Here is a 15,588-nt window from a genome sequence, read left to right on the forward strand (position 1 = left end):
GTACTGCATGCTTAAGTAAACTGCAATTTATGAAACAAATAAGTATGTTTAGCAATTTAATTGTTGGACATCCCGTCGTGTAGAAGGTCATTAAGCCCTGGAGTCTATTCAGCCATACAATAAATTCATGGTAAATTGCAACATCAAATCCACATTCCTGCCTAGTCCTGATAAACTTTCATCCCCCTGCTACCAAGGATCTAAGGTATTAAGGGATATGGGCAAAAGGCCCATATTGAGTTAAACTACAGATCAGTCAGGATCTCATTGAATGGCAGACTAGGCTGGAGGGGCAGAATGGTCTCCTCTTGTCCCAATGTTCTTGTGATTGGAGAGTAGGCAATGTAACCCATTATATTTAAAAAAGGTAGAAAGCAGGGAATTATAAACCAGTTAAACATTACCACCAATGTGAGGCTAAGTCCATTATAAAAGACTTAATAGCAGAACATTTGGAAAGTAGTGACAGGATTGGACAGTCAGCATGGGTTTACAAAAAGAAAATCATGCATGACAAGTCTACTGGAATCCTTTCTGGATGTAACTAGTGGATTTAATAAAGGGAAGTTAGAGAATCTGGTTTACTTGGACTTTAAGGAGATTTTTGATAAGGACCCACATAAGGTTCAAGCGCAAAGGACTGGGGGGAGATGCACATTGAGATGGATAGAAAACTCGCTGGTAGACAGGAAACAAAATAGAAATAAAAGTGTTGCTTTCCAAATGGCAGCTAGGGCGAGTGGAGTACTGCAGGGATCAGTGCTTACACCCCAGTTCTTCACAAAATATATTGATGATTTAGATGAAGGAATTAAACATAATATCTCCATGTTTGCAGATGACACAAAGCTGGGTGGGAAGGTGAACCAGGAGGAGGATGCATAGATGTTTCAGTGGTATTTAAACAAGTTGAATAAGTGGGCAAATGCATTGTAGATAAGTATATTGTAGATAAACGTGAGGTTACCCACTTTTATAGCAAAACCACAAGGCAGTTTATTTGAATGGAAATAGATTAGGAAAGGTGGAGATGAAACAAGATCTGGGTGTCCTTGTACACCAGTCACTGAAAATAAGCATGCAGCTGCAGGTGAAGACAGCAAATGGTACATCAGCCTTCATTGCCAGAGAAATTGAACAGTTCAGTAGGGGTGTCATGCTGCAATTGTACATACCTTAGTATGTACCTGAGTATTATGCACAGTTTCAGTCTCCAGTTGTCAGGAAGAATGTACTGGCTGAGGAAGGAGAGCTACAAAAGGTTAACCTTGGAAGTGGCAGAACTGACGTATGAAGAAAGACTGGATTGATTAGGACAACATACACTGGAGCGAAGGTGATCTTGTAGAAACTTACAAAATTCTAACAGAGCTAGACAAGGTAAATGCAAGAAGCATATTTCCAATGATGAGAGTCCAGACTAGTGATGCAGTCTAAGGATACATGGTAGGCCAGTTAGCACTGAGATGAAGCTAATTTTGTTCAACCAGAGAGCAGCAAGTCTGTGGAACTCTCTGCCACAGAACTGAATGTTTTCAAGGAGTTATAATATAATCCTTAGAGCTAAAGAGATCAAAGGGTGTGGAGAGAAATAGGAACAGGGTACTAAAATTGATGATTAGGGATTCTACAATTCTATGATCGCTATAGTGTGAAAACAGGCCATTCGGCCCAATAAGTCCACACCAACCCTCCAAAAAGAGGATCGCACCCAGATTCATTCCCCCACCCTATACACTACCCATAACATACACATTCCTAAACACGATGGGCAAATTAGCATGGCCAATTCATCTAACCTGCACATCTTTGAATTGTGGGAAGAAACCGGAGGACCCAGAGGAAACCCACAGACACAGAATGTGCAAACTCCACACAGACAGTCACCAGAGGCTGGAATCGAACCCAGGTCTCTGGCACTGTGAGGCAGCAGTGCTTACCACTGAACTACCAGACCGCCCAAGTGTTAAAGGTTTGGATGGTATTTGTTCAAGAGTAAGATGACAAGAGTTCAGGGGCATTGTTCTTGTTACAGGGAAAGGCAAGGCTGGTAAGACTATGAAACAATGAATGAATAAAGATATTGAAATTGTAGTCAAAAATAAAAGACTTTTAGATATAGTGAACTTGATTCAAATGAATCTCTCAATCAATATAAAGAATGTAGAGACATTCTTAAGGAGGAAATCAGAAAAGCAAAGAGGGGATATGAGATAGCATTGGCAGATAAGTTTAAGGATAATCGAAAGAGATTCTACAAGTACATTAAGAGTAAGAGAATAACTAGAGAGAGGGTAGGCCCCTTAAAGATCAAGGAAATCACCTTTGTATTGAAACCCAGGAGATGTTAAATGAATATTTTGCATCGGTTGTGGGGGACGAAATGGAGGCTAGACAATGTAGGGAAGTAAATATTGATGTTTTAAAAACAAGAGGAAATTTTGGAGCTCTTCAAAAACATAAAAGGTTGATAAATCGCCCAAAGTTGACCAAATGTATTTTGGGACAACCAATCCAGAGGCAGGACTTATACAATTAATGGTAGTGTTGTAGAACAGAAGGAGCTAGCAGTTTAGGTACATAATTCTTTGAAGTTTATATCACATATAGACAAGGTCGTTAAAGAGGCATTCAGCACATTTGCCTTTATTGCTAGTTCTTGGAGTATAGGAGTTGGGAAGTCATGTTGAGGTTCTACAGGACATTGATGAGACTACTACTGTGTCCATTTCTGGTCCCTCTGTTATAGAAAGGATATTATTAAGCTAGAAAGGGTTCAGTAGAGATTTACCAGGATGTTGCTGGGTATGGAAGGTTTGAGTTCTGAAGAAAGACTGGACAGACTGGGACTTTTTTCACTGGAGCTTAGGAGGTTGAGAGCTTGAGAGGTAACCTTATAGAGAACTATTAAATCCTGAGGGATATAGAGCGAATTAAGGTAGCTGTCTTTTCCCTTGGATGGGGAGTTTCAAGAATAGGGGGGCATTTTTTAAGGTGAGAGGAGAGAGATTTAAAAAAGACAAGAAGAGCAAATTTCTTTTAAACGGAGGCTGGATCACGTTTGGAATGAACCTCCTGAGGAAGGGGTGGATGTGGGCACAATTACAACATTTATGTGGCACTTGGATAAGTAAATGAACAAAGAACAATACAACACAGTTACAGGCCCTTCAGCACTCCAAGCCTGTGCCGACACATTTTGCCCTTCCAAACTAAAATTGCCTTCACTTACAGGATCCATACAGAGTCAGACGTACAGCATGGAAACAGGCCCTTTGGTCCAACCTATCCATGCCGACCAGATATCCCAACCCAATTTAGTTTCATCTGCCAGTATCCGGCCCATATCCCTCCAAACCCTTCCTATTCTTTTATACATCCAGATGCTTCTTGAATGGTGTTATTGTGTCTGCCTCCACCATCTCCTGCGTGTGAAAAACTTGCCTTGGGCACCTTTTTTACACTTGCCCGCTTGCGCTTTGAACCTGTATTCTTTTGTAATTGACCCCTCCACCCTGGGAAAAAAACCTCATTTTTCACTCCATCCATGCCATTCATAATGTTATAAACTTCTATTGGATAACCTCCTGCAAAATACTGGTAAACCTTTTCTGCATCCTCTCCAAAGCATCCACATTCTTCTGGTAGTGTAGTGACCAGAACTGAATGCAAAATTCCATGTGTGGCTAACTGAAGTTCTATAAAGCTGCAGCAATGCTCGTCTATCCTTTTACTCAATGCCCCTTCCAATACAGGAAAGTATACCAAAGGCCGTTTTTACTGCCTTATCAACCTCTGCTACTACCTGTAAACCTGCATACCCAGGCCCCCCTACATATCAATACTCCTAAGGGTTCTGTCACTCACTATATAATTTCCATTTGTACTTGTCCGGATTAAATCCATTTGCCATTTTTCTGCCTATGCCTCAAACCAATCTAAACCTGCTAAATCCTCTGACAATCCTACACACTATCCACAACTCCAGCAATCTTTGTAATGGAAGGCTTATCAGCCTGTAATTTCCAGGATTATACCCATTGCACTTCTTAAACAAAAGAAACAATATTGACTATGCTCCCATCTGCTGGGACCTCTTGCGATGAAAGAGAACAAAAATTTCATACAAGCCCCAACCAATTTTCTGTCTCTCGTCTCAGTATTCTGGGATAGACCTCATCGAGTCTCGGGTCTGGTCAACCTTAATGCTTTTCAAAACCCCAACATATCTTTTTTCATATCAACATGCCCTAGGATACCAACATATCCCTCTCGAGACTCACCATCCACCTTGTCCTTCTCTTTTGTGAATACTGATGCAAAGTATTAAAGGACCTCACCTACTTCCTCCAGCCTCTCAAATTCCTTCCTTCGTCCTTGAGTACACCCATCCTTACCCTTGCTTCTCAAGCAGGTCTAAAATGTTTGGGATTTTCCTTAATCCTGTTTGCCAAAGATACTTCATGGCCCTTTTTAAGCCTTAATTACAACATATCCAGTATATTTTGTTCAACAAACTGAGTCACAACTCATTCATCAGGATGAAACCAAATCCAGGCATCACAAGATTGAAGTAAACCTTTTCTTTCACCATGGATTATTTTTTGTAGCGAGTAGACCTCGAGTCTATATACATCGGTTCCCCTGGAATATTTACCTTCAAGACAAGTGGTTATCTTCTATATTTCTGTACATTTGAACAAACTAGGTTGTAGTAAAATGAAAAAATGTTGTGTTAACTAAATTCTTTTAAAATAAAATGTACCATTATTAAGTTGTAATGATCAGTAATCAGCATCAAATGCACTTCTGCTTCTAAGGGTATGATCTGGAATGGCAAGGTTCCCAAACCACTGCCACTGGAATCAGACATTATATTTTCTCTCCAAAAAATATCTGTTGCATTTTCTCACCTCATTTCATTTCAAAAATGCATACAAAAACAACTTACAAGCTGATAATATACAAGATGATAAAGTAATTCATGTCAACCTGAAATCCAGACCACTTGAGAAAACTGCTCTGTAGAACAAGATACTTCCACAATTGAAATCTCAGTACTATTTTCCAACACAACAGTGAATCAATTAATATCATATAAATTAACGGAAGGAGACACTAAGGAAATATGGACAATAGCTGTATTGAAACATTCATGGAGTACACTACTTACAGTACATTACATGTTGGGACTGCTGCCAGAAAATTGGGAGAGATTGATTATATAATGAAGAAATAATCTCACTAGGCATCATTGCCATTACCTAGCCTTTATACTAAAATTACAGTGTTTCTTCGCTTCACTATACAGATACATAATGGGTGTCTAGGATTGATTGGCTGTACCACTGAATACAAAGATTTGTTTATTTCTGAAGTGTTTGTCTGTAGTGAACTTTTTAAATCAACTTATCACTAAAGCAGATTTATGAGAGATTAGGCCACACATTTCCCGTTTGGTCCAATACTTTAGGATAAAGAATCAGAGAAATATCATGTGGGATAATTTAAAAAATAATAATAAATAGGGAATTAGGGCAAATGTCTTTCAAGTGCAAAGACAAAAATATCTACCTTCTGCCATGTAAAATTTTATTATTAAGAGGGAAAAGGAATGCAGAAATACCAGGCATTGCAACACAGGCAAACTGAATCTACTCACTCTTACCCTCTAATCAAATATAAAGGCCTCATTAAAATGAAGAACGATGCAAGAATTCTAACCAATTGTTACAGGATTGTCCTACCTGACTTCCAATCCATTCCCTTCAAAGGAAATGAAGAATTGCTATGATGTAGAATAGATTATCCAAATTGACATCACCCATTTTATATCAAAATTTAAAATCATCCCCAGGAGAGAAAGATGATGGAATACTACATACTGCTAAACAAGATTGTTATTGCCATATCAAAGATTCTCAAAATCACTTCCACCCTTGACTTCTATTCCACATTAATCCTCAGAAAGGAAATCAGAAACTAGAGAGTCATTTACATATCATTCACAAATCGTTCATGGCTCACAGCAAAGGTATATGCAAGAAAAATATGATTCATGCAAGGGAATAAGCAAACCATAGTTAACCAGGGAGTTAAGGACAGAACCAAATTTTTTTTTAAAAATGTGCAATGTGGCAAAGTTGAGTAGTAAGTCAGAGGACTGGATAAAGTTTTAAACAGCAACAGAAGGTGACCCCAAAAGAGAGAAACAAGATAAATTTTGACAGTAAACTTGCAAATGTTATGACAGGGATACAGACAAGCAAACAAAAACCAGCTTTTCTACCACTACATTCACAACGCAGTAAAGTTAAAACTCAAGACCCTAGTTACTCCTAACCTGACTTTTGAATAACCAAGCCCAGACTTTGCAAATAATTAATTCCACACACCATAATTAGTTCCAGATATTGGTTTTGTATCTGAAACAAAAGATTTAATTTAGTAAATATACTAAATTCTGCAGAGAAAAATTAAGCAATAAAAGGTAACTAATTTAAATGTTGATGTGTTAAACCCAAAACATTTGTTTTCAACCCCCACTCACACAAAAGACAGACAGACAAATAACCACAGTTAACGGATACATCTAACTCAAACTTTCTATTCTCTGGAGTTATAAAAGCTGGTGAGGGAGATTAAGCAGGGAACTTTCAAACATCCATGCTAAGTCACTAGCACTTGTCTCCCAGAAAACAAACTGTTCAAAAGAGCCATTTAAAAATAATCGAACTCTGATTCTGGCCTGAGAGTTGGATAGTCTTTTCCTGAGGCCTCAATTCCCATTCAATATATTTGCTTGAAACAAGAGTCTCTTCCAGACTTGCCACAACTATTTACAAGGTACAGACCTCATTAACAGCCATTAATGCTTGTTAAATACAATGCTCTTCCCAGGATTACTGTATCTGCAGGAACTCTTAACCAAGAATCAGCCTGCAATTAACCTCCAGGTTTGACGCCTAAAACTAAAGCTTGTTCTGTCTGTTCTTTTCCTTTTACCACAAGTCAACTTCAGATCACAACTCCTAATAAAACTTGATAAACGAATAAAAATAATGAAAAAAGTCAATGAGAGTTCTAACACAAGTAATATGAAGGCTAACAGCAAGAGCTTCTTTAAATATATACAAAAAAAGAGAATCCAAAGTAAACATAAGCCCCTTAGAGAACAAGGCTGGAGAAATAATAATGGAAAACCAGGAAGCAGCTGAGGAATTAAATAAGTACTTTGTATTAGTCTTTGTGGAAGATGCTAACCGCATTTTTAAAAAAAACTAAATACTCAATGAGCAAAAGGAGGACGGGAAACAGTAATGTCCCAGGTTTAACCATCTTCGGCTGTTTCACTGACCTCCTTATGGGAGGGAGGAAGAGAGTAAAGGGAGGGACAATTCTTCTCTTGGGTTTTAAAGAAGGCCTCACTGTCTAAGACTTCTCTAGCAGTGGAAATTCAAGCCTTTTGCTCAACAGCCATCAGAAATCTTCTCACTAACTGAAAGCAAAACTAAAAAAACTTCTTGGGTCTATGAGAGCCCTGACCAGTTCAGTCATGATTCTTTTGGCTCATTTAACAAAAGAAAAAAAAACACCCAGGGAGAACGCAAAGGCTGTTCACCAATTGCCAAAGGGAAGCATTCAACACCACTGTGACAACACTCCTCTGCAAGAGAAACAGAAATGAACACCTGTCTCATCACATATCTTCAGTTGCTTCATCATTAGATTAGATTACTTACAGTGTGGAAACAGGCCCTTCAGCCCAACAAGTCCACACCGACCCGCCGAAGCGAAACCCACCCATACCCCTACATTTACCCCATTACCTAACACTACGGGCAATTTAGCATGGCCAATTCACCTGACCCGCACATCTTTGGACTGTGGGAGGAAACCGGAGCACCCGGAGGAAACCCACGCAGACACAGGGAGAACGTGCAAACTCCACACAGTCAGTCGCCTGAGTCGGGAATTGAACCCGGGTCCCTGGCGCTGTGAGACAGCAGTGCTAACCACTGTGCCACCGTGCCGCCCTATTGACCTACCCTCCATAATAAAGGTCAGAAGTGGGAATGTTTGTCGATGGCTGTACAAAGTTCAGCACCATTCATGACAACTTACATACTGATGTGTTACAAAACCTGGACAATATTCAAGTTTGAGGTGACAAGTGGCAAGTAACGTTAAAAAAAGAGACCCCACGCATCACTATTTGACATTCAATTGTATCACCATCACTGTTCCCACTCTCAACATCCTGGGGATTATCACTGACCAGAAACTGAACTGGTCAAAGGCTAGGAATCGTATATTGAGCAACTCACCTCCCAACTCCCCAAAAAAGCATAAATCAGGAGTGTGTTGGAAAACTCTCCACTTGTCTGGATGGATTCAGCTCCAACAACACTAAGAAGCTTGACATCATTAAGGACAAAACAACCTATTTGACTGGCACCACATTTGCAAACACTCAGTCCATCTACCATGAACACTGTGTACCAACTACAAAGATGCAATATAGAAATTCAAAGGTTCCTTCAACTACACTTTCAAAATCCACGAACATAATTTAGAAGGACAAAGGCAGCAGATACTCGGAAAATACTATCATTGATAGCTTCTGTCCACAATCCTCCCCATCAAACTTTGGGATGTAATAATTCCTTCAGTATCGCTGGGTCAAAATCCTGGAACTCTCTCATCGACATTGTGGGTCTTCCTATAACAAATGGATTGCAGCAGTCCAAGAAAACAATTCACCACCTCCTTCTCAAGGGTATCTCGGGGTGGACAACAAATGCTGGCTCAGCCAGCAACCTCTATAATCCCATGAATGAATTTGAAAAATAGCACTTTTGACAATGCAACATCCCTTCAGTAACATATTGGTAGATCAGCCTTGGTTTTTGTATTCAAGTTCTGGCTAATTCTAAAATAGTCAATTTCTTGGGAATGGAACCTTGCTATTCACCATTCAATTTTTTAAAATTTATTTAAGTATTTGATTAGGCAAACTACTGACATATAGATTAGATTAGATTACTTACAGTGTGGAAACAGGCCCTTCGGTCCAACAAGTCCACACCGACCCGCCGAAGCGCAACCCACCCATGCCCCTACGTATACCCCTTACCTAACACTACGGGCAATTTAGCATGGCCAATTCACCTGACCCACACATCTTTGGATTGTGGGAGGAAACCGGAGCACCCGGAGGAAACCCACGCAGACACGGGGAGAACGTGCAAACTCCACACAGTCAGTAGCCTGAGGCGGGAATTGAACCCAGGTCCCTGGCGCTGTGCGGCAGCAGTGCTAACCACTGTGCCACCGTGCCACCCATAATATGTAATTACCTAATTATACTGAGTGAATTTCCAGCTGCATATTTCAAATAAGGAGTCAGTTATAAAACAAAAGCAGCTAGTATGAATAAATACTAAACAATTAAACAGTGCTGCCACTGGAAACATCACAGAATATTTTGGAATACTGTAGTCAGTGAGACATTTTCACATTTAATGAAGTAGTAGCTACAACGTACAATTTTGGTAGCAATAAAAGTCTTTCAAATGCACTAATTTGGATTCTATAACCCATAATGTGCTAACCAATGAGTTAGAAGTGGGGCAGGAGTCTCATCAGATAGACTAGTTTTCTAAGCAAGGAGGATATCATGGTAAATCATCACAAAGTTACCTTTCATTCAGCTGCTTGAGGAAGTAGAGAGACACTATGGCCCCTTAAAGATCAACGAGGTCATCTATGCTTTGAACCTCTAGACATGAGAGAGTTACTAAATGAATATTGTCAGTTTTTATTGCGGAGAAAGAAATGGAGGCTAGAGAACTTGGAGAAGTAAATATTGGTGCTTTGAAAGCAGTTCACATTACAGAAGAGGAAGCGCTGGAGGTCTCAGAAAACAAAAGTGGAAAAATCTCCATGACATGATCATGTCTATCCCAGATGGTATGGGAAGTTAGAGAAGAAATTGCAGGCCCCTACTGGAAACATTAGTATCATCTCCAACTATGAGCGAGGTGCCGGAGGCCTGGAGGGTAGCTAATACTGTGCCTCTGTTTAAGAAAGGCTGAAAGGAGAAGCCTGGAAACTATGGACCTTTGAGCCTGACATCGGCGGTTGATACATTATTGGAGGTGATTCTGAAAGATAGGATTTACATTCATGGAGAGGGGCAAGGACTGATTAGGGATAGTCAGTATTGTTTTGTGAGAGGGAAATTGTGTCGCCAAAGCTTAATTAAGTTTTTTTTTTAAAAGGAAGTAACCAAAAAGATTGATGAGGGAAGAGCAATAGATTTTGTTTACTTGGACTTTGGTGATGTGTTTGACAAGGTTCCACATGGATAAATTAATAAAGTTTGATCACATGGGATTGAGGGCAAGCTTGTCAACTGGATTCAAAAATTGGCTTGGTAGGAGAAGACAGAGGGAAGTGGTGAAGGGTTGCTTTTCAGACTGGAGACCCGAGACCAGCAGTGTTCCACAGGGATAGGTAGTGGTCCACTTTTGTTCGTCATTTATACAAACAATTTTGATAAGAATATAGGAGGCATAACTAGTAAGTTTGTGGATGACAGAAATTGGTGGTAAAGTGGACAGTGAAAGTTATCTAAGATTACAAAGAGATCTTGATTAGGACATTGGTTAGACCAACATTTAAAAGGCATTTGGATGGGTATATGAATAGGCAGGGTTTGGAAGGATATGGGCCGGGTGCTGGCAGGTGGGACTAGATTGGGTTGGTCGGCATGGGCGGGTAGGACCGAAGGGTCTGTTTCCGCGCTTACATCTCTAGGACTCTACATTTGGGTCAACGGGCTGAGGAGAGATAGATAAAGTTTAATTTGGATAAATATGAGGTACTGCATTTTGGTCAAACAAACAAGGGCACTGCTTATACAAATAATGGTAATGGCCCTGGATAGTGTTGTCAAACAGAGAGACCTAGAGGTTCAGGTACATAATTCTTTTAAATTTGCATTACAGGTAGACATGGTGGTTGACAAGGCATTTATCATGCTTGCCTTTATTGCTCAGACCATTGTGTATAGGAGTTGGGACGTCATTGTGGTTGTACAGGACTTTGGTGAGGCCTCTTCTGGAGAACTGGCCATCCTGGTATGGAAATTAAATTGGACAGGGTTCAGAAAAAAATTCACCATTATCATTCCTAGGATGATGCCAGGAATGGAGAGTTTGAATTATAAAGATAAGCTGGATAGGCTGGGACACTTTCCACTAGAAAGGTGGTTAAAAGGGGTGACTTTATAGAAATTTATAAAATCATGAGAGGATGGTTAAGCCAAATGGCAACTGTTTGTTCCCTAGGGTGACTGAGTTTAAAACAGGGGATATATATTTTAAAAAGGTGAGGGGAAAATGTTTTAAAAAGGTCATGGATACGTTGGACTAAAAAAAAGTCTGTTTCTGTGCTGTGCAACTCTGACTGTAGACAAGCAGGATGCTGGAAGAACACAGCAAGCCAGGCAGCATTAGGAGGTGGAGAAGTCATCGTTTTGGATATAACCTCCTGCATGTCTACTTTGGATTTTTTGTCTCGAACCAAGAGTGTAACTCTGACTACTGGTGAACTTCGTCTGCTTGGACAGCTTCAATTAATTAGTCTTCCGGTATGAAATCTGTTTTCACTGACTTTCCTATATCTACATTGAGCCTAGCTAACATACTATATTCAGATATATCTTTACAGATTTCCTTTTGCTTCCTAAGCAACTTTACTAGGTCTTCTCACCATCTTTCCTTAAAATTTCAGAGCACAATTTCTAACAGTACTATTATTCCAAAATTAACTAGTCAAATTGTATGTAATGCATTTTGTACACTGTTTAGCCCTCCTTTTACTGTCTGTCATCTTCCACTACTATTAACAACTGACACACTTACAGCTCCTTCTCTCCCCAGGATGATATCACTTCAACATAGTTACGTGGCACATCTAATTCTTCAATCAGAAGTATCAGATAAGTAATTTTACCAAACTACCTGCAAGGACAACTGAATTTTGTTTCTAAAGGTTTACCCTGAAAAGGCAACAACAATACGAGTACTCCACACACTCTTGAAATTAAATTTTGGCAATATTTGTCTGCCCATTCTTTCATTTTTGGCTGTGAAATTTTTGAATGCTCCGTGCTACTTTGTGCTGGTGTGAGACTTTCTAGGAACATGGATACATTCAGGATTTATGTTCTTGTCTTAGAAACTTTTCATTTATCAATTTTAATGGACCTTTTCTCTCAATTCAACTGAATTATATGCAGGAGTGCATTTGGAGAATATCTTGTTAATAATTGTAAGCTATTAATGCTTTGTCCCAATCCAGTGGGTATTCATGACAATATGTCTTATCTATGGTTGTGAGAATCTCATGGGGTCGCTCCAAAGCTCGCTGTGTTTATGATTGATATGTGGTCGACTTAAATGGGTTCCCCCCAAGCTATCTCAATCATTTTCTGAAAAACTTTAGATTATATTTGAATTACAAAAAGGTTAAAATAAGTTTAAAAAAAACTAAGTTAACTTTTCCATAACTATCTTAGCTATAATTGTCCTTGGAAGGAATAACTTCTAAAAATAGAGTTGTCATATTCATAATTGCAAGGATATAGTGACACCTTGTTTTTCTTACTCAATGGTCCTGCACAATCTACTAAAACAAGACTGAATCATTCCTCAAAAACTGGTATAGGTATTCAAGGTGCTGGTTTAATTACATTTTCAGATCCTCCTAGATCCTGATATGTATGGCATATTTTACAGAGTAATCAAGTATTGGTAAGTTTAATCAATAGTTGAATTTTCTGTATTCCTACAAAGTCCTACCACAAAAATTCATGACAATCAGAATAATTCCTTTTGGTATTAACACTGTACCATTATTTGATGAACAACCTCCATTCCTTATCTGCGAGTCAGTGAGTGGTCTACACTTCCTTATCGGAGCACTATTTAATATAAAAACATTGCAGAACTCCTTCAGCCTCAGCTTCAATGCGAGTTACCTGTGCCAACTTATTTAGCTCTAATCTTCTGTTAGTGAAGCTATTCAAACGAAATGTTTGTAATTACATTCATTCTTAAATAATTTTGGCAAATCTAATATCTGCTTGTGGTATTGCTTTGAACTGTAGTGATGGCTTTTTTAGCTATTGCAGTAGTTAATACTATGATGAAAACTGTTTCATCTCTTTTGCCTCATTCCATCTTTCTGTGAATATAGGAGAAGTTATATCTTCCATTCCAGCCGATTCATTCTCCAGGAATCATTAATACCATCCATGGGTAATTTCTTAACAACTTCTACTAGCAGCAGTTCAGACAAGTTAGATTCCAAATGGACTTTATATACTGGAACTGGAGTATATTCTGCACTTAGCCTGTTTATTGTCACATTGACTCCTTTTTTCTTCAAATGAGGCAGGTATAATGGGACACACGGCCTAGTCAAACTCATTTGTTGAAAAAGGATTTTTATTTCCCCCTCCAGAGAATTTGATGAAAGTCATCTTCCCTTCAGCTAAAAACACTTTATTTCTTTCATCTAGCTCATTCACTTCCCCTGTACTCAAAGCAGTGTTTACCTCTGGTATCTTAGTTGTAGCATCAATTCAATCCAGGCGTTTTCGTTTCGAGTTCTCTTCTAAGACTCATTCTTATGAACCCTAATAAGTCCTGTAGGCTTATATTGCAGTTCACAACATTCTGAATGAGCACGTTACAATGGAAACACTTAGGTAGTTGATTCTCATGTTCACCCTCAGTAACCACACTTTTCTACTCAAAAGGAGCAGATTAGATTAGGTTAGATTAGATTCCCTACAGTATGGAAACAGGCCCTTTGGCCAAAAGGTCCACAAAGACCCCCCAAAAGGAGTAACCCACCCAGACCCATTCCCCTACTCTATATTTACCCCTGACTAATGCACCTAATACTATGGGCAATTTATCATGGCCAATTCACCTGATCTGCATGTCTTTGGATTGTGGGAAGAAGCTGCAGCACCTGGAGAAAACCCACGCAGACATGGGGAGGATATTCAAACTCCACACAGACAGTTGCTCAAGGCTGGAATTGAACCCAGGTCCCTGATGCTGTGAGGAAGCAATGCTAACCACTGAGCCACTGTGCCACCTAGTCTTGATGCATTTCCAGCTATCCACTCTGTTTACTTTCTCCCTCCTTATTCCTTTCAATTTTATTAAGGTGACAAGACAAATGTTTTGTTTTATGGATCAGTTCATAATCATCATCCTTACTGGCAGTTTTAGTCCTTCATTTTCAGCATGTATAGCTATTACAGAAGCTAGCTAGTTTTGAAACTCTCAAGAGAATGATCTCTCCAAAGGTTTCATAAATAGTTTGAAAGAGTTAACTAAAGTAATTTTGACAAGCAGAGTTGAAACTGTTTCCTTAAAATGTCAAGGCTTTTGCCTGTATGTTTCAGGCACTTAAATCATCATAATCCATATAAGCATCCTCTAACACTGATATCTAAACATCCTGTCAATCTCTCTGACAATTTGCTTTACATGGGCAGTGTCCAATTTTCTACGGGTCACTTACTTGTCTCACTATTTTCTCAAATATGTTGAGGAATGTCTTTACATCCTTTACCTCAAATCTTGGTAGGTCCTATACAAACTTAAAAATTACCTTATTGGATTTTAGATTATGACTGTACTTTCCTCATCAGAATCCTCTTCAGCTTCTAAAAATTCATTTTTTACTTGCATTATTCTTAGTTTAATTTCCTATTATTGTTCTCTCTTGCATCTCTGGTTTCGGCATTGTTTTCATCCCTTTTAATTCAAGGGCCCTTTCCTTATTTCTTTTGCCTTTTGGAATTCTGTGTCTAGGTTGTTCAGCCTTTTTTTCCCCATGTTCAAGCTGCTTTAAGTGTAGCCTCAACATTAAGTGCTTGTGGAGTGCTAAGTTCCTCTCACCTTCTGACTGATTGCATTTGCGCCAGTCAAAAATTACCACCTAACTCTCAACTTCTTCTAAACCCAACTGTGCTAGCTCTGAAATTACTTCTGCCCTTTTAGCTCTGGCAGACAGTTTCACCTCCAAAATATTTGCCAATTCAATGAATCATTTGTGGTCGCTTAAGTTAGTCAGGGACAGCTCTGCCACCTGCAGGAAGCTATAGCAATTTCCAGGGCCTGTTTTCTCTCAAGATCTCCTATTTCCTTAATCCTTTACCCTTTAACTTAACAGCCAAACATTCACTGTCATTGTTCCAAAATAATCCCATTAAGATCCCCTGTAATGATCTGCTTTGGAAAGCACACAGATACTCGAGTCCCACAATACCTGGAACCATCATAGAAGTTGAAGATTTAATCAAGTCACTCAACATCCCCAATTTTCCTGTTTGATGAACTTGGTTTAACAGAAAATACTGACCAAGTTTCTGTACTTACAAGAAACTGCTATTTATTGTACATAAATCATTTTTAATTACAGACATGCAAAATATGAATTATCAATGCATAAGCGCATGTTCATAATTCCTTGAAATAGAATGGCAGGTATATAGGA

The sequence above is a fragment of the Hemiscyllium ocellatum genome, chromosome 5, assembly GCF_020745735.1.
Source record: "Hemiscyllium ocellatum isolate sHemOce1 chromosome 5, sHemOce1.pat.X.cur, whole genome shotgun sequence".
NCBI lineage: Eukaryota > Metazoa > Chordata > Chondrichthyes > Orectolobiformes > Hemiscylliidae > Hemiscyllium > Hemiscyllium ocellatum.